At 32.6% G+C, this 16435-nt stretch overlaps 1 pseudogene; it reads left to right on the forward strand.

Moving 5' to 3' along the window:
* Window positions 1-2019: 2019 nt before the first annotated feature.
* Window positions 2020-2138, forward strand: LOC118604540 (annotated as a pseudogene).
* The last annotated feature ends 14297 nt before the right edge of the window (window positions 2139-16435 follow it).

Raw genomic sequence — 16435 nt, forward strand, 5'->3', positions numbered from 1 at the left:
CCCTAGACTACCACATTATCAACATATTAGCTCTTCTGGACTTTCTAGGACATTTGTTTTTTTTTTGTTTTTTGTTTTTTACTATATACTCTAAATATTTCTGTTCATGAAAATTAATGAACTTTAGATGTTAGTTGATTAGAACTTTATGATTTACTATCATTTTTGTTTGTTTATGGTTAATGTTTTCGTTAACTTCTTAGCATTCCTCTCATTACATTGGCATTTCTATAAATTCTCCAAAACAAGCAGCTGAGAAAGAAGAAAATGGTACCCCAACAAACATATATGTCCTTTTAAAATGTATGGCATCAAAGTAGGAACAGAAATTATCTAACAATTTAAAAAACAGATGATTCATCTGGACACATTTAACATTTCAAAAACTTAGAACTTATCAAAGTACTTGCAAGGTCACACATTGCTAGAGGTAAGATCATTTTTAAAACCTAGAATACAACTTAAGTTTAAAAACTTCCTAAAATGCAGTTTCTACAATTTTCCTCAGTGATTTATTTTTAAAATATAAAACTTCTATTTTTCAACTTAAATCCCTCTTATTGCAAATGATTATTTTAAAGTCTGATTTAGAAAATATGTAGTAGTGGCTATTTTCTTTCAAAGATCTAAAATTTACTTCTGGATTGGACCTGCAGAGGTTTGTTTTGTTGTTGTTGTTGTTCGTTTTTTTTTTTTTTTTTTTTTTTTTTAGTTTGTGAGTCTGCATGTGTATTGTCAAGCAGCAGAAGCTATTAAAAGTTTTTATTCAACAAATGATACATGAATAAATGAAAACGATGGCAGACATTCACGCCTATTACACCATTCTAAATTCTATGTTTCTTGTGATGCATCCCTAACCCGGGCCTGCTCTTTAAAGACAGCACTACCTTGCTGATGATTGACCACTTGGAATTCATTATGACTCCAAAGCAAGTCTGGGATTTCAAATACTAAAAATTTCACAGTCAGGGACCTTCCTTCAAAAGAATTCTGTCTCCTATTTCTGCCAGGATAAGATAAGAAACCACAATGGAACAAAGAGATGAGAAGTTCTATTCCCTGGGGAGGAGGGGGGCGGGGTGGAATATCAGCTGCTAGTAAGCCAGGGTTTTCATAATACAGGGATTCTCACCAGTTTTCCTACATCTAGCTTTGACCAGTCTCTCTGCCCATTGTTGAAAACTATGCACCAGCACTGAATCCAAAATTGCTATGCATGATGAAGTTGGAACAGATCTAAAAGCCAACTTCAGAAAAGCACGCAACACACAGCTCTCCTTCAAATAATCTTGTGAAATAGGGTTCTTATAAACTACAGCTTATGCTGAAAATTTGCAAATACTCTCCAGGAAATGAAGCAATTCACAAGAATAGGGTAATCAACCCTAAATCACCATTGAATCCAACTACCTCAGATTTTAGATGTTGGCATCACACCAGGAAAAATCAGAGGTCTGAGTTGTTCTTGCTTAATGCAAAGAAAAATTTTTTAAAAGTACCAAAATTAGCAGCTTGTGAAAATCTGAAGCTTGTATGTTTCATGGACCTCCACCCAGAACAGTTAAATATCTTTGTTTTCAAATGATGCAGATTTTATATATGGAACTATAGAATATATTAGTTGACCATTAATCATTTAAAATATTAAAGTGCTTCAAAAGGATTCTCTTCATTATAGTATGTAATTCTATTCTTTACAGATTTTCTTTCTAAATTTCGGCTTTTTTTTGGCGGGGTGGCGGGGCAAAATACTATCCTTGGCCATTTCCTCTTATATTTATGAACTGGGCTGTTATGTGGCAGCTTTTGCCATGGTTGTACCTGCAGCTGTGACTACAAGGCACTAGTAAGATTGCTGCTGAGATTTGAAGTCTAAGGAAAAACACATTAATAATTTTATTGGGAAACTTATTTCTACATAGTAATAGCCTTCATGGTGTGAAACTCATAAGCTAAACTGAGATTTTATAGTTGAAAAATTCTCAAATAAAATTCTCAAATTAAAATTAAATACAAGTCTACAGCCATACTACCCTGAACAAGCCCAATCCGGTCTGATCTTGGAAGCTAAGCAGGGTCAGGACTGATTAGTACTTGGATGGGAAACCACCTAAGAAGACCAGGTGCTGTAGGTGTAAAAAAATTAAAAAATAAGGGATTATAAAATGACAAGGTGCTTGCAATCTGTGAGGTCAACTGAGGGTTGTGTTGCCTGAAAAATAAAAATAAATAAATAAAAATTAAATACACTCCTTGGATAAAAGTAAGTGACTGACCATCTGTGTGAGAGATGTACAAGGAGTCTGGCTCAAGCACCAAAACATGGTCATAAAAAAAGAAAATGCTTTTATATATAGAAGGGTCTCTTATATCATCAGGGAACCCAATAAATAAATATCTCAAATATCTTAAATTAATTATGTACCTTTTTCCTAAATTTTATCATAGGAGGAATGTTAGAAGTGAAAACTATGATGGGGAGAGAGAAGATGCTTCAACGACCAGGAATTTAACCTGTAGACCTGTATTAAAAAATAAGTGTTAGCATTTGTGTCTCTTGTTTCTGGCCTGCAGATAAAAACAAGAGAGAATAATTACATGCTCTCTGAAAACTTACAAATAAGTTTATTTTCTAAGAATTAAATTATAGTAACTAAGCGAGGTGACAGATATATTAACTTGATTGTGGTAATCATTTCACAATGTATATGTATATTAAATTATCATAGTGTATTTCTTAAAAATAATTTATAAAATACATTAAATGGATGAATTTGAGTCATTCAATCAGAGCTTAGATGATATAGTTTTTGTCTAAAGACTTGACTACAATTATGAATATATTAAGGCATCTAAAAAAAAAAAAACTTATCAGAAGGGGTGGTAGGTATCTTCCATGAAAACATAGGATGTAAAATGACAGAGGCAAATACAGGTTCCCATTTCTTGCAGGGCACATGCAAGAAGGTACCTGGGCAAGCTGACCAGATTCTGGTGATAATGGAGATACTACAGCATTAGAGATTGCGAAGTGGTGACTCGAAGGTAAGACACGTTTCCTCTTTTATTCTGAATTCACTGTGCTGGTTCTCACAATCTCAACAAATCAAAACAAAACAAAACAAACACAAAAAGTCAGTCAAATGAACAAAAAACCTTTAAGTGTACTTTCCTAAGGTATAGAAATTAGAGGTTCTATAAAATTCTATAATTGCAGCTTTTCTTATAAAATTAGATTACCTCACAACACTGGGTCTAAGTCCTTTCTTGGCAAGAATTGACTGGACTTGAGTATTGGCTGCTCTCCATAGAAAGCACCTTTCATGTTTGTTTAATGCACAGTCTCCACCACTCCCTAGTTTATTCTTCATGCTAAAGCATTTTGACAGCAGTTGTATCATTGCCCTTTCACTATCTTCATATTAAATTTTTTTAGAAAATATTTTCTTTACCCATGTTTCTATAAAAAGTGGGAAAATTGAAGTAGCTACAAAAATATAAAGCCCGGGTCACGCCCTGGTTAACCTCTCTGCCAAGCAACAGTTGTTTCTGCAAGAAACATAGTCAACTAATAAATTAGCATAGACTGGGCAATGTTTTATGTGTGTCAACTGATGGTCATTGGCACCAATTCAACACCAACAGAAATACCCAATTCGGGGAGTGGTGGTGAAGGAAACTTCATTCAGTACAAATAGCTTAATTGTGATACAGGATGGGTGTGGAACAGTCTAATAGTGTTGCCGCTTAATTATGATACAATACAGTTGTGGAACAGCAGGGGTCTGAGGTGGCCCTCAGGCTAGGCAGCTCTACATCTAGGTAGACCCCTGGCTAGGCAGCTCTGTCCTGCTCCACTCTGCTCTGCACTGGTCCAGGGAGACTATGAGTTTGCTTCCTCACAATAACATCTTAAAGGCCAATAATTCTTTGTTTGTGAGAGATGATTACAAATGATCTAACGTAGAGTACCTAAGATATTTGCTAAAGGAAGTATACTATATTCTGTCTTTCCTATTATGTCTCTATTCTTTTAGTGTTGAGTGAATTTAAAATGACTCATCATGTGAACCAACTAACCCTTTTCTCTAGTCTTCTCCCTGCCCCAATTAGAGGGGGAAAAAAATCACAACAATTACAAAATAAGTCATTTAAGAAAATTATACAAGCTACATTTTTAAAGCAAGCAGATTCCTAGGTTTTTAAACTTTTATTGCTGTACAAAAAAACACATGTGCAATGTAGGAATATAAGAAAATAAATAAAATAGATTTAAAAATAAAAGAAAATGAAAGCTACCCATATTCTCATCACCTAGATAGATATAACATTATTGATATTTTGGTATAAATTCTTCCAAATATATTTTTTACTTCTCTAGTGTTTCTTGTAGGCGAAATAACCTTTGAATTGTCCTTTCTTCTAAATTTTAAAAAGTATTGTCTATACCTGTTAGCTAATTGTACTGCCCATGTGACAAATAGATTATGACTCTGTGGCTCTCAAATCGAAAGAACAAAATTAGGTGGCTTTTTTCAATATCAACTAGATATTGACAGAGCACCAAAGAAAGAAACCAGGAAAGAATTAAACAAGATATTTGAAAGAAAGAAAGAAAAGCAGTTTCTTTAAAATTTCAGATTGTTAGATTAAACACATCCAAAATGTACTCTTGAATGGATTCTTTTCAAATTAAACTATATTGGATTGACAAGCTATAGGAAACCCAACTAAATAGCATTATTAACATATTACAGACATTTTACCTAATTATATTCTGTTTGGGAAGCTATGAGGTAAATATTTTTCTAAGCTAATTACCTCATCTTTAATAAATATGCTAATATTGCCTCTTTAATTTGAAAACTCTAAAGTTGACATCCAAATTTTATGGTGCCATGGTTCCACATAAACTGTAATTATTCTTTCCTAAATAACATGCAAATGGTTTAATGGTTCTTTGACACCCATAAATATATTTGCTAACTATGCTTTATAAGTCACATGTTTTTGAAAATAATAAAAGTAACCCATTTTCAAATTTATATCACCCCTTGTTCAATAAAATTCTTACCAACATTTGACTAAACACTAAGAGTAAATGAATTATCTTTGTTACATAAAAATAATATTTTTATTTAAGCTGGCAGAATTTTGGAAAAACTCTTCTGTGATTTCACCAGATTCATTTGGAAGAAGATCAACACACAGTTGTAGAACTCACCAAGTCTAAATAAGTATTAACACAAAATAGTCTCTCTCTGTTTTTCAGGGATTTCTTTTGAGAACAATTTATCCCACCTTTATACTTTCCTGTGTCTCCCTTCCTTCTTTCACTTATCTCCTGCCTGGGAAAAGAAAACAGTCAATAAAAAGCTCTGTCTGAAACCAAATCTAATTTCATTGGCAAAATGTGAAGTTTGGCCTCCACATATGTAATTATGAATGAAACAGTACAAGAGGTACTTAATAAAGCAAGGCTTATATTATAAGAAAAGTTTTCATAACAATACAACTCCTACTATCAAATTGGGCATAAACTTACTTTTTACAAAAGAGAAAGAATACAAATATATTGTTTGTTTCTTCTTACCTTTTACAAAACCAGAAGAAATATTTGCTTCCATAAAATTTCTAATTAAATCATAAGGTCTATTTGGCTTCCTGATACAGAATAGTAATAGCCTTCCCCAAATCCATTTTTCCTTTCCAATCAGTTCCAACTGTTAGATTCATGGAATTCCTGGAATGAGTCTACTCCTTGACTGGAAAGGTTAACACATGACCTAGTACAAGCCATTAGCAAGATATATCACAGAGGCTAGGGGGCTTGATTCAAAGTTAGGCATTTGAGTTCGGTCAGGCTAATCAGAATGACTAAGGAAATTTGCTTGAAATTCTGGAAGAAAGGCCCTCTTTCAGATGATGTGATATGGCTAGGCACTCAGCATTATAATAGACATGGTTGAAATATGTTATTAAAGGGATAGTATTTATTTTTAGTTGACTGGTGTATTTTTATGGTAGAACTCTAGAGGCATCAGGTTGAATGAACATCAAAGCAAGATGGGTTCTGTAGTGCTTAATCACTCACTAGGTCAGCTCCCTTGCAAACTCACTGCCAGGTCAGATGGTCTAATTGTTATGGTCTAATTACTTTATGTCTTAGAAAGACTGTTTTCGTAATACTAGAATTTGAAGCATTTTTCTGCCTATACTGTACTAATATCAATATAACTCTCATCCATCATACACATAAAATATATCTAGGAGTTGAGTCTTAAATTAGTCAGAATGAATTTTGCCTCTCTTTTTAGAGGGGAAAGAAAACAAGACAATAATCTACATAAGGAAAATTTCATACAAAGTCTTACATGGCTTTCACCCAACAATGAAAATAAGGTAATGACAAACAGAATTTCAAGTATATTTTGCTTTTTGTAGCACTCTCAAACAAAGGCCACACATTCACCACAGCTTCAGCATTTAAAGGCTTAAAAAGAAATACTCATGCTATGCTACTGAGATACTCGTATGTCCATGAAGGCTTGACACTGTATACAGTTTCTGTATTGTAATCACCTGCTGGCATGTCTTTATGCTTACTGGACCTTAAATTCATGGAAAGCATGGCTGCATCTTTCTTATCTTCTAGCCATAGTTTCTGGAATATAATAAGTACTAAATCAATAATTGTAAAATTAAAAAGTTCTTTGTATGCTTTCTCATCCTTAAACTTTTTGCCAATTTCCAATCTAAAGGAACCAAACCACACTCTTTCTCCATTTCTTCTTCATAGCTCTTTAGCAAAAAAAGAAATCACTTAATTTCACTGACTTGCCCCTATGACTAATTCATGTTATTCATCTATTATAACTTCAAAGACACACTCACAAGTCCATATTTATTATGAGATACTCCATGCACCATAAGAAATTGGAAATTTTCTCATTAGTTTCAAAAACTTGATTGATCCCATGTTCTCATCTTTTTATTCAATTATCATACTTCCTTCTTCATAGGGAAGCTTGACATAGTCCAATGTGAGCACCAGTCATCTTCTCCTTAATCTCAAGAAGTAGCTACATTTGAGCTATTCTCACTATGTTTTCATCCTTACAAAGGTAAACCCTATTCTGTTATGAGCTTCTTGGCTCCAAGACCTTCCCTCATCTGTGTTCTTCACTTTACCTGTCTTTAATTGATTCCTTCCAATTTTTACTTCTAGGTTTCAGGTTCCTTGATACTTAGATCTATTTTAATCATCTTTATATTTCCTCCTTCCTCCTACACTATCATCTTGCAAAGAGTAATTACAAATAAATATTTGTTGAAATAATGGTGAAGCATATGATACTCTCAAATTAATGAGGAATATTCTGTATGTCACACAAAAATAACCCAATCCTATTTTATAGTTTTTTTTTTTAGGGGAAGGATGCACAGCTAAGTAATAGGTAGCTTTCTGTTTATATTCAAAGTCACAACTAATGAGAATTTTAATACACAGTGGGAGAAAACATTGACCATCACTTTTCAACTTCTTTGTACACACATATACGTCTTCTCTTTGGAGACTGGTTCAGAGAACAAAATCTTTGGCATTTAACTCAATTTCTTATCTTATTGTCATCAGATTTCTTTACTTTGCTACTTTATGCCTTACTAATTAATAGTGTTTGGATGTTCTAAATGTCTATATACCAGTGAAATTTCCCACTTCAGTCCATTGGCTTTCCTTCTTACATTCTTATTAAGAAATTAATATAAGTACTTCCTTTCTTGCACATTGAAGATATTTCAGACATAAGAGAAAACATGGAAGAATGCCATCAAAATAACTTTTCTAAATTATTTGTAAACAGTGTACCTAAGACCTTGTATTGTTACATGAAATTATGGTAATAAGTAACCTGTACAATGTTAATCTTGTTCGGCCCACAATGCAGGTTTAAACTAATGTACTTTTCCTCAATAAAAATTAAAGTTTTTTAAAAAATATATTTTCTAAGCATATTTTCTACTTCAGAAAGATTTAGTTTCAGAAATCTGGTGATAAGTTCTTCTAAATGAAAAGAAACATCCCTAGTTAGAAACACCTTGCTTTCTATGTTGCCATAGCAATGTGGCATTCCAGCATTGCAGAGATTCAGTCACCTACTAAGAAGAGAGACATAAAAAAAAAAAGCAATTAATTAATCTTAACATATTCCATCTGAAAAAATAATCTGGTGCAGAATGTGCCAATCTGTGTTCTCTGAAACACTCTTTAATAGTAATTCCACTTAAAAAAAAATCTCCCACTCAGAGATTCAAAGCATGTATATGCTTAGTGAGGTTCAAAGAAGTTCTGTGGTAAACAAGTCTGTAAAAATCAAGTATTTTTAAAATACATTTTTCCATAAAACCTAGTTTTTACAAACACCAACTAACATTTTACTGACCTAGGTTTCTTCAGAACACACATCTTTTCACTTCCTGAAGTTCTACATAGACTTTTGGTCACTGCAGAATTTTTATATGTATAAGACTTATTTTATTAAAACAAAATTCCCAGAATATGTCAAATGATGTGACGAAGTCATAATTTTTAAATGTCATAAGCTTTAACACATTTATAATCCAAATTAGGAAAGTATGACCAATACATAAAATTACTGTTAAACATGTGAAATTCCACATATTTAAATTATAAATGAATTTCTAAAGATAAAAGAGCCTAATGTGTAAAACTTATTTCTAAAACCTATTCACTGATACTATTTGACAAACACACAATAAGGTGATTGTCTATGGTAACATAAATAGCTTAACAGGTCACCACGGTTTTAATTCCAATCTAAAACCAGAGCTAGAATAATACCCTAAAAAATACAATAACAGTACATAGTTCTTTAGCAAATTTATACTCATTTATGATAACAATTGAAAATTATCACAATTAAAATCAAAGAAATTAAAAGGGGTACATGTTCAGGCCCCTAGGACAAGAATGACTTGCAACGAAAAGCCAAGAAGCTGACATTTGGTTTTAGCTCTAACATTGTAAAAAGATGAATATTCATCACTCTCATCCTTGCAGAAAAGAAAAATTGAAAAAATTAAAAGTCAATGACTTTTTTAAAATCTATCAGAGAAATGAGATTACAAGGCAGTCACCATAAAATCTGGAGAGATAGGAGAATACAGAGAATCAGCTTAATGGAAGCAGAAACCGATGGAGCAACGTACTTGTAAGTTAAACACATTTCTAAATAATACACAAATCAAAGAGAAAGTTTTAAGAGAAATAAAAACATTTTTGAATTAAATTAAAATAAAAATATAATTTATTAAAATCTCTGGGAGATTGTGAAAGCAAGCAGTGTTTAGAGGGAATTTTATAGCATTGAATACATATGTTAAAAAAGAAGATCTAAAATCAGTAATCTAAGTTTCCACCTTAAGAAACTATAAAAAACAGCAATTTAAGAGTAAAGCAAGCCAGAGAAAATAAATAATAAAAATTACAACAGAATTGATGAAAATGAAAACAAGAAAACAGTAAAGAAAATCAACAAACAAAATATTGGTTCTTTGAAAAGATCAATAAAACAACTTATTCCTAAAAAAGATATATAGATATTATTACACCTTTCGCTTTCCCCATATGACTGGGAACAGGGCAAGAATGCCCCCTCAGCACTCTTACTCAACATCGGATTGGAAGATCCCACTACTGCAATAGGAAAAGAAAAGGAAATAAAAGTTATACAGACTGAGAAAAGAAGAAATAAAATTATATTTATGTTTTGTTCACAGATGAAATGATTATCTACATAGAAAATCCAAAAGAACTAAAACAAACAAACAAACAGGAAACCTCCTAGAACTAATAAGTAAATATAGTAAGGTTGTTGTGGGATACAAATTAGTATACAAAAGTGAATCATTTTTTATATACCAGCAATCTACAACTGGAATTTGAAAATGAAAGCACAATACTATTTACATTAGCATCAAACAAAATGAAATCCAAAATGTATATAGAATCTTTAAAATTCAACAAGAAAATAACCCAGTTAAAAAATGGGCAAAAGATCCGAACAGACATTTCACCAAAGTATATATACAAATGGCAAATAAACATATGAAAAAATGCTCAACATCATATCAGTAGGGAATTGCAAATTAAAATAACAACGAGACACCACTACACGTGTATTAGAACGGTGCGTGGTGGGGCGGGGGGCGGAATGACAATATTTACTGGTAAGGATGTGGAGCAACAGAAACTCTCATTTATTGCTGGTGGGAATGAACAATGATACAACTTTGAAAGACAGTTTGACAGTTTCTTACAAAGCTAAATATAATTTTATATAATCTAGTGATCATGCCTTTAGGTCTGTATCTAACTGAGTTAAAAATGTCCATAAAAAAACTTACATACAAATGTTTACATGTTTATAGCAGTTTTATTCATAAAGGCCAAAAACTGGAAACAACTCAAATGTCCTTCAAATTGGTAAATAGATAAACAACCATGGTGCTGCCATACAACAGAATATTTATTATTAGCAATAAAAAGAAACGAGCTACTAAGCCACAAAAGGAACTGATAGAACCTTAAACATATTGCTAAGTGAAAGAAGCTGGTCTTAAAAGGCTACGTATTATATGATTCCAACTGTCTGACATTCTAGAAAAGAACGAAACTACGGTGACAATAAAAACACTAGTTGCTGCCAGAGGTTAGGCTGGGTGTAAGGAAGGCATGTGGAGGAAGGAGAGATGAATAAGTGAAAAACAGGGAAATTTTTAGGATGATGAAACTATTGTGTATGATACTGTAATGGTGGATACACAATAATATGCATTTTTCAAAACCTATATAACTGTAATATACACAGAGTGAATCTCAATGTAAATTATGGACTTTAGTTAATACTTACATATTAATATTGCTTCATTAATATAATGCGTATGCCACATTAATACAAGATGTTAATAGAAAAACTGTGGAGAGAGAAGATATATGGAACTCCCTACGCTGTATTTGCTCAAATTTTCTGCAAATCTAAAAGCGTTCTAAAAAACAAAGTCTAATAATTTAAAGATAAAATAAAGGAAAATTACATCTTCAGTGTTTTTACAATTACTTTCATAGCGGATTCTTTCTTGAGATAGTTATTATATCAACAATAGGGTTTTTTTCCTTAAACCTTCATGACTAAGCTCCATAACTCCATACAATTTCCCTCCTTGAGCATCTTTGTCTTATGTATCAAAGATTTTTGTCTTTAGCCTATTATTCACCAACCAAAACTTTAATTATGGAATGTAAGGAAGTGTATTCAATCATTCTTGACATGGTCCCAAATGGAGAGTTGTTTTATATGTTTTGGGTGATAGGTGAGCGTGAGAAGAGTTCATGTGTAGGGAAGTGTTCTCTCAACTCCTTTCTGAGCATGGTGCTTGTGATGGACACCTCACTGCCTTTCTCCTCTGGCATTTTATCTTTTTTGATTGTGGAAAAGGACACATTTATCATGAGTAAAATGATCTATTTAAAATGCATCAAGCTATCAAATCTTTAAAGCCTGGCCAAGACCAGGCTTTCCTTGAGAAAAGTACTTCATGATCCAATGGTTTTACTTGCGGAAACATTTTTTTTTCTCCCCTGAATTTAGCTTGATTGAATTGCATGCCATTTGATCTGCCTACTGCATTTTTTTTTTATAGTGAGCACTGATTCATATTCTTAGTTAGTTTTTTCTATGTGGATATAGCCACTTTGCTCTTAACTGAGTACATATTAGCATATATTAACAATGAAAATAGATTAGTTTCTTCTCTGACCCCTTTTTCTTCATAATTTCCAGTTTTCTACTTTTTTCTCATAAGTTGTACAGAAGTCTGCCCGCTTCTCTCTCATCAAAAAAAAAAATTAAAATTAAAATTAAAAAAGCTAAATCTTTCTCTTCAAACTGTTATATGGCTCAGGATATGACAGATCACAAGACACTGGAAATATATTCTACAGTATAATTTTAGATACTAATTTGATTGTCTTTATGAAGCCAGGCTCAAGTCTAGCTAAATAAACTAGATAACCAGATAGTTTCACAGCTGAGAGAAACTGGAAAAAACAGCCATTCAGAAAATATAAAGATGATAATAATTTACATCAAAAGTGCTAAAAATCAGACAGACCCTGTTAGGAACTCCTACTGCATACATACTTTCTCATTTTTTTCATAATATCACTCATCAAATTATATTGCAATTGTCTGTTTTCTTCTTTATTTGTCCCACCCATCTTCTTCATGAGAACAGAAATCATGCCTATCTTTTTTACCATTTTATTCCTAACACCTAGCAAAGTGCCTGGTAATATTATGTGCTCATTAAATAAATGAGAAATAAATAAAGTAAATAAGCAGACTAAATAATCTAAGCAGGTTGCAAAGATTCCAACAATGTGCCGGGGAATCGCACTCTATTAAAAAAACTTCTCTACTCATTACCCTCTAACCAAGCCCCAAGTAAACATATTTTTAAAAGTGTCTAAAATTTTACTTCTTAACAAATTCTTAAGCGGAAAATCTCTTAGACCTTTCATATTTTTTTTGCCTTTAGCTCACTTAACTCAAGTTCCTGGTTCTTAATAGACCCACTATCCTAATTCTTTCTATGCTTGTTTGTAATTATTCACACTAAGAAATAAATTATTTATAAAAGCCTAATCATTTTGAGTCTTAAGGTGAAGTATCTATACAAGCATTTTAAAAAATAGAGTTGTCTGTCTCTTACTGGTCTATAGGAGTTCTTTATATATTCTGGATGGGTTCCTTGTGAAATGTATGTATTATAATTATCTTCTCCTACTCAAATGGCAAAGAAGCTACCTTTCACCCTTCTAGTTGTTTTGGATAACCCAAAGTATTAAATACAAATTTAGTTCCATTATCTTTATTGTTAGTGGTTTTTGTATTCTGTTAAAGTAATTATCTACCCAAACTTCTTAAAGATATTATTTTTATTTCCTAAAATAGTTGTTTTATCAGTCTTATTTAGAAATGTAATCTATGTGAAATTATTTTTGTATGTGAAGTTAAGTTGGTTTTTTAAATATATGTATTTAATATATACAGCTTGTTGGTTCACAAACTGGCTCCTACACATGGAGAACAAGAGAGACTGAAGAAAGAGGCAGTCCACCCCAAACAAGTAGGTGGCCAATTTAACAAGCAAGAGAACTTATGTACAAGACTTGTCTTGGGTGGCTGAAAGATATTACATCTCTGCATCTGCCCACTGGAATCTTAGAAGTTTATATAGAGACCATAAATGGGTTCAGTCACATATACTGTCCAGATGGTCTCAACAACACATTGCTCTTTTGAGGCTGAGTCCTAAAAATTACTCCCACTGTGGGAACAGTATGTAGAACATACTTCCCAAGGACAGGGGAGGACGTGAGGAGACTCCAATTGCTTGAGTCTAGCTCAAAGGTCATCTGATGGTAATGTCCTCTTCATGATCTCATCTAACACAGATTCATTTTTTTTCTCACTGCTTTGCACTTGCACATTGATCACACATCAAATGAACCTATGTCTTACTGTAGGTTACCTCATAAAGCAGAGTCTCACCAAGGGCTTGTATACAGATAGTTTATTTGGAAAGTTATTCCAGGAAATGAAGAAATGTCCAAGAAGAATAGAACAGATAAAGTAGGGAAGCTATTAATGAGCTATTTATCACTGAGTAATGGTCTCAGTCTCTCTGAAGAACAGTATAGAATGTGCCTCAGAATTATCCATCTATGACATGAAAGAGAGAAATATTTATCCACTGATTCTCATTCCCTGACTGATGATTGTCCAAAGGGTGTTTGAGCCCTTGCAATTTTCAGTGTGCATGCATTGGGATTGCTGTGTGGGCAAACGAGCTGCAAATAGCTACAGCTGAGTCCTGGAGCAGAAAACAATAGATCCATGGTATAAATGAGGTGAAGCTTTAATGGATACATCTTCATGCAGCTGGTTACTGCAATGCCTAGAATGAAAAGGTGGATTTAGAGGATGTATATCAGGACATACAAAATATCTGATAGAGTTCACCCCTTATACCAGTCAGATCTGCTCAAATTCAGTTCATCAGAGATGTCTGGCTGTAATCCATAAAAAAGTCTGAATAAATAGTCTTTAATTAACAACTGTTTGAAGCTGAAATTGATATTTATCATCTTTCTCCATCAAATATTGTAGATTTCCCATATCCACAGACATCATGTCAGCACTCCTGGGTTGGTATGCCCCAAATGTGACACTGATTTTCATTATTGAGTCAATGTATTCATTTGATTATAATTTTCTGAACATGGTTGCTGCAACTTCTCATTTATGGTTAAAAACAATCATGGAAAAACTGAGACACCCAATGAATTATCTGAGTTTCAGGTATATTCTTCCCACCCCAATTTTTCAATATTTCAATGACCATCCCTATAATATGAAACATCCTCCAACTAGAACTGATCAATTCAGGGGGAGACTCCTGACCTAGCTGAACCATTCAGATTCTTTTAACAAAAATATTGTTGAGATCAGCATGAAAGAGAAACCAGAAGCCAGGAAATTAGTACTGTTAATGGTAACTACCTAGGGAGAATAACAGGAAACCCTTGATACTAAGGTCTGTAGAAGGCTATTTTTGTTGTTTTTCTTTCTGGGTTCTTGGTTGTTCAATTTTTTCTTAAATTTTGCGTGATGTTTCAAGATCCTTCTTATAAATTTTCAATTTTCTTTAAGGTAAATGGAGATGAATTTCATTATTTATATCTAAGTAACCAAATAAATAATAATGTGTATAATGCATATAATTTAAGAGCTAAAAGAGTATACTAGTCCAATGTCATGAAAAATATTCCAATATTTTGCATTTGGTCATATTTTTCTTTCCTCATACTCTACTAGTAGATAAAATGAATTGATTTATCAGTTTAAAATACACTTTTTAAAACAATTTAAAATAGATATGTTTAACTACTTAAAATAGACATATTTTGGGACAAAAGAGCTATTTTTTCTTCCAAGTAGTAGTTCGATTTTTTTTTAGTAAACATATCTGGCAATTACACTACAAGCACAAGATGGTGATTTTATTTTCCCCAATCAATTGAAGAGGATATCACTCAAGACTGCAAGTTAAGAAAGGAGCATAAACAACTAGAGAAAGGTACTAGGAAAGGAATTATACTTACCAAATTATGTTGCTGTACTGTTAACTCTCAAGGATATATTTGGTATATTGAGAAAAATATATACTCCTCAATAACTAAGCAGGAGAAATGTTGAGTTAAATCAAGTTAACAGGTCACTCTAATGCCAGTCTTCTTGGAGCCTTTAATATTTAAGGTATGCTATAAATTCTCAATAAGCAGATACTCTACAGAAGCATTCCCAAATTTGTTTGACTATGAAATACTTTTCTTGTGGAACACTGAGAAGGATTAATGTTCTGAAGTATATACTTTGTGGAATGCTCTACTTGGAAGATAAGAAATTACCGAAGTTGAGAATCTATATGCTCTTCACCTTTGAAGAACTAAGTCCTGGAACATAATAATGTATAACAAATGTTGAAAAATTGTATAAGTGAGTACTGGAGTGAATGGTTAAGCTGATGTCATCATAAGGATGAGAAGATATGACTAGTTTTTGGTTGTTTTAATTTTTACACCTTTTTAATGAAAGCTGTTGAATAATTGTAATATATGGGTACCATATAAAGTATGTATAAGGTTTATAAGAATTAACTCATTTAAATCTCAATCAAAATCCCATGACATAGGTATGTATTATAATTTCTCACTTCACTGATGAACAATTAAACACAATACACAATTATTGGTGAAAAGTGAGACAGAGAGTCCAATTCCTTCTGCATCTGGATCCTGCATTCATAACCAGCATACGGTATCCTTGTGTTTGTCTCAAATATTCTGCCATTTGATAAAAACTCTTATAGGTTTAAGAAATTAACAGCCCAGTTTTCTTTCCTTTTGGAATTGAGCTAGAAAAGACAGAGGCCAAAGAATAAGTGATATCTGTTGTTTACTTCCCACTCAAGAGGCTAAAAAAAGTAGCAAAACACCTTTAGACAAGAGGCAATGAAAACTGGACTCTAACTCAGTTCTGAAGGCCACTAGACCTTTCAGTTTCCTCATTTGTAAAATGGATACAAGACTTACTTTATAGAGTTGCTCTGGGGATTACAAAATTACATTAAAAAGGACGAGATGATAACTAGATTATGGACTTTAGAGCCAGACTATCAGGATTTGAATTCCAGTTCCAATATCTTATAGCTGAGTAATCTCAGGCAAGTTATTTAACTTATCTCTGCTTAGTTTCTTTATCTGTAAACCTGATCGATAATAGTC

This window comes from Rousettus aegyptiacus, unplaced genomic scaffold (assembly GCF_014176215.1).
Source record: "Rousettus aegyptiacus isolate mRouAeg1 unplaced genomic scaffold, mRouAeg1.p scaffold_m13_p_6, whole genome shotgun sequence".
In the NCBI taxonomy this organism is placed as follows: Eukaryota; Metazoa; Chordata; class Mammalia; order Chiroptera; family Pteropodidae; genus Rousettus; species Rousettus aegyptiacus.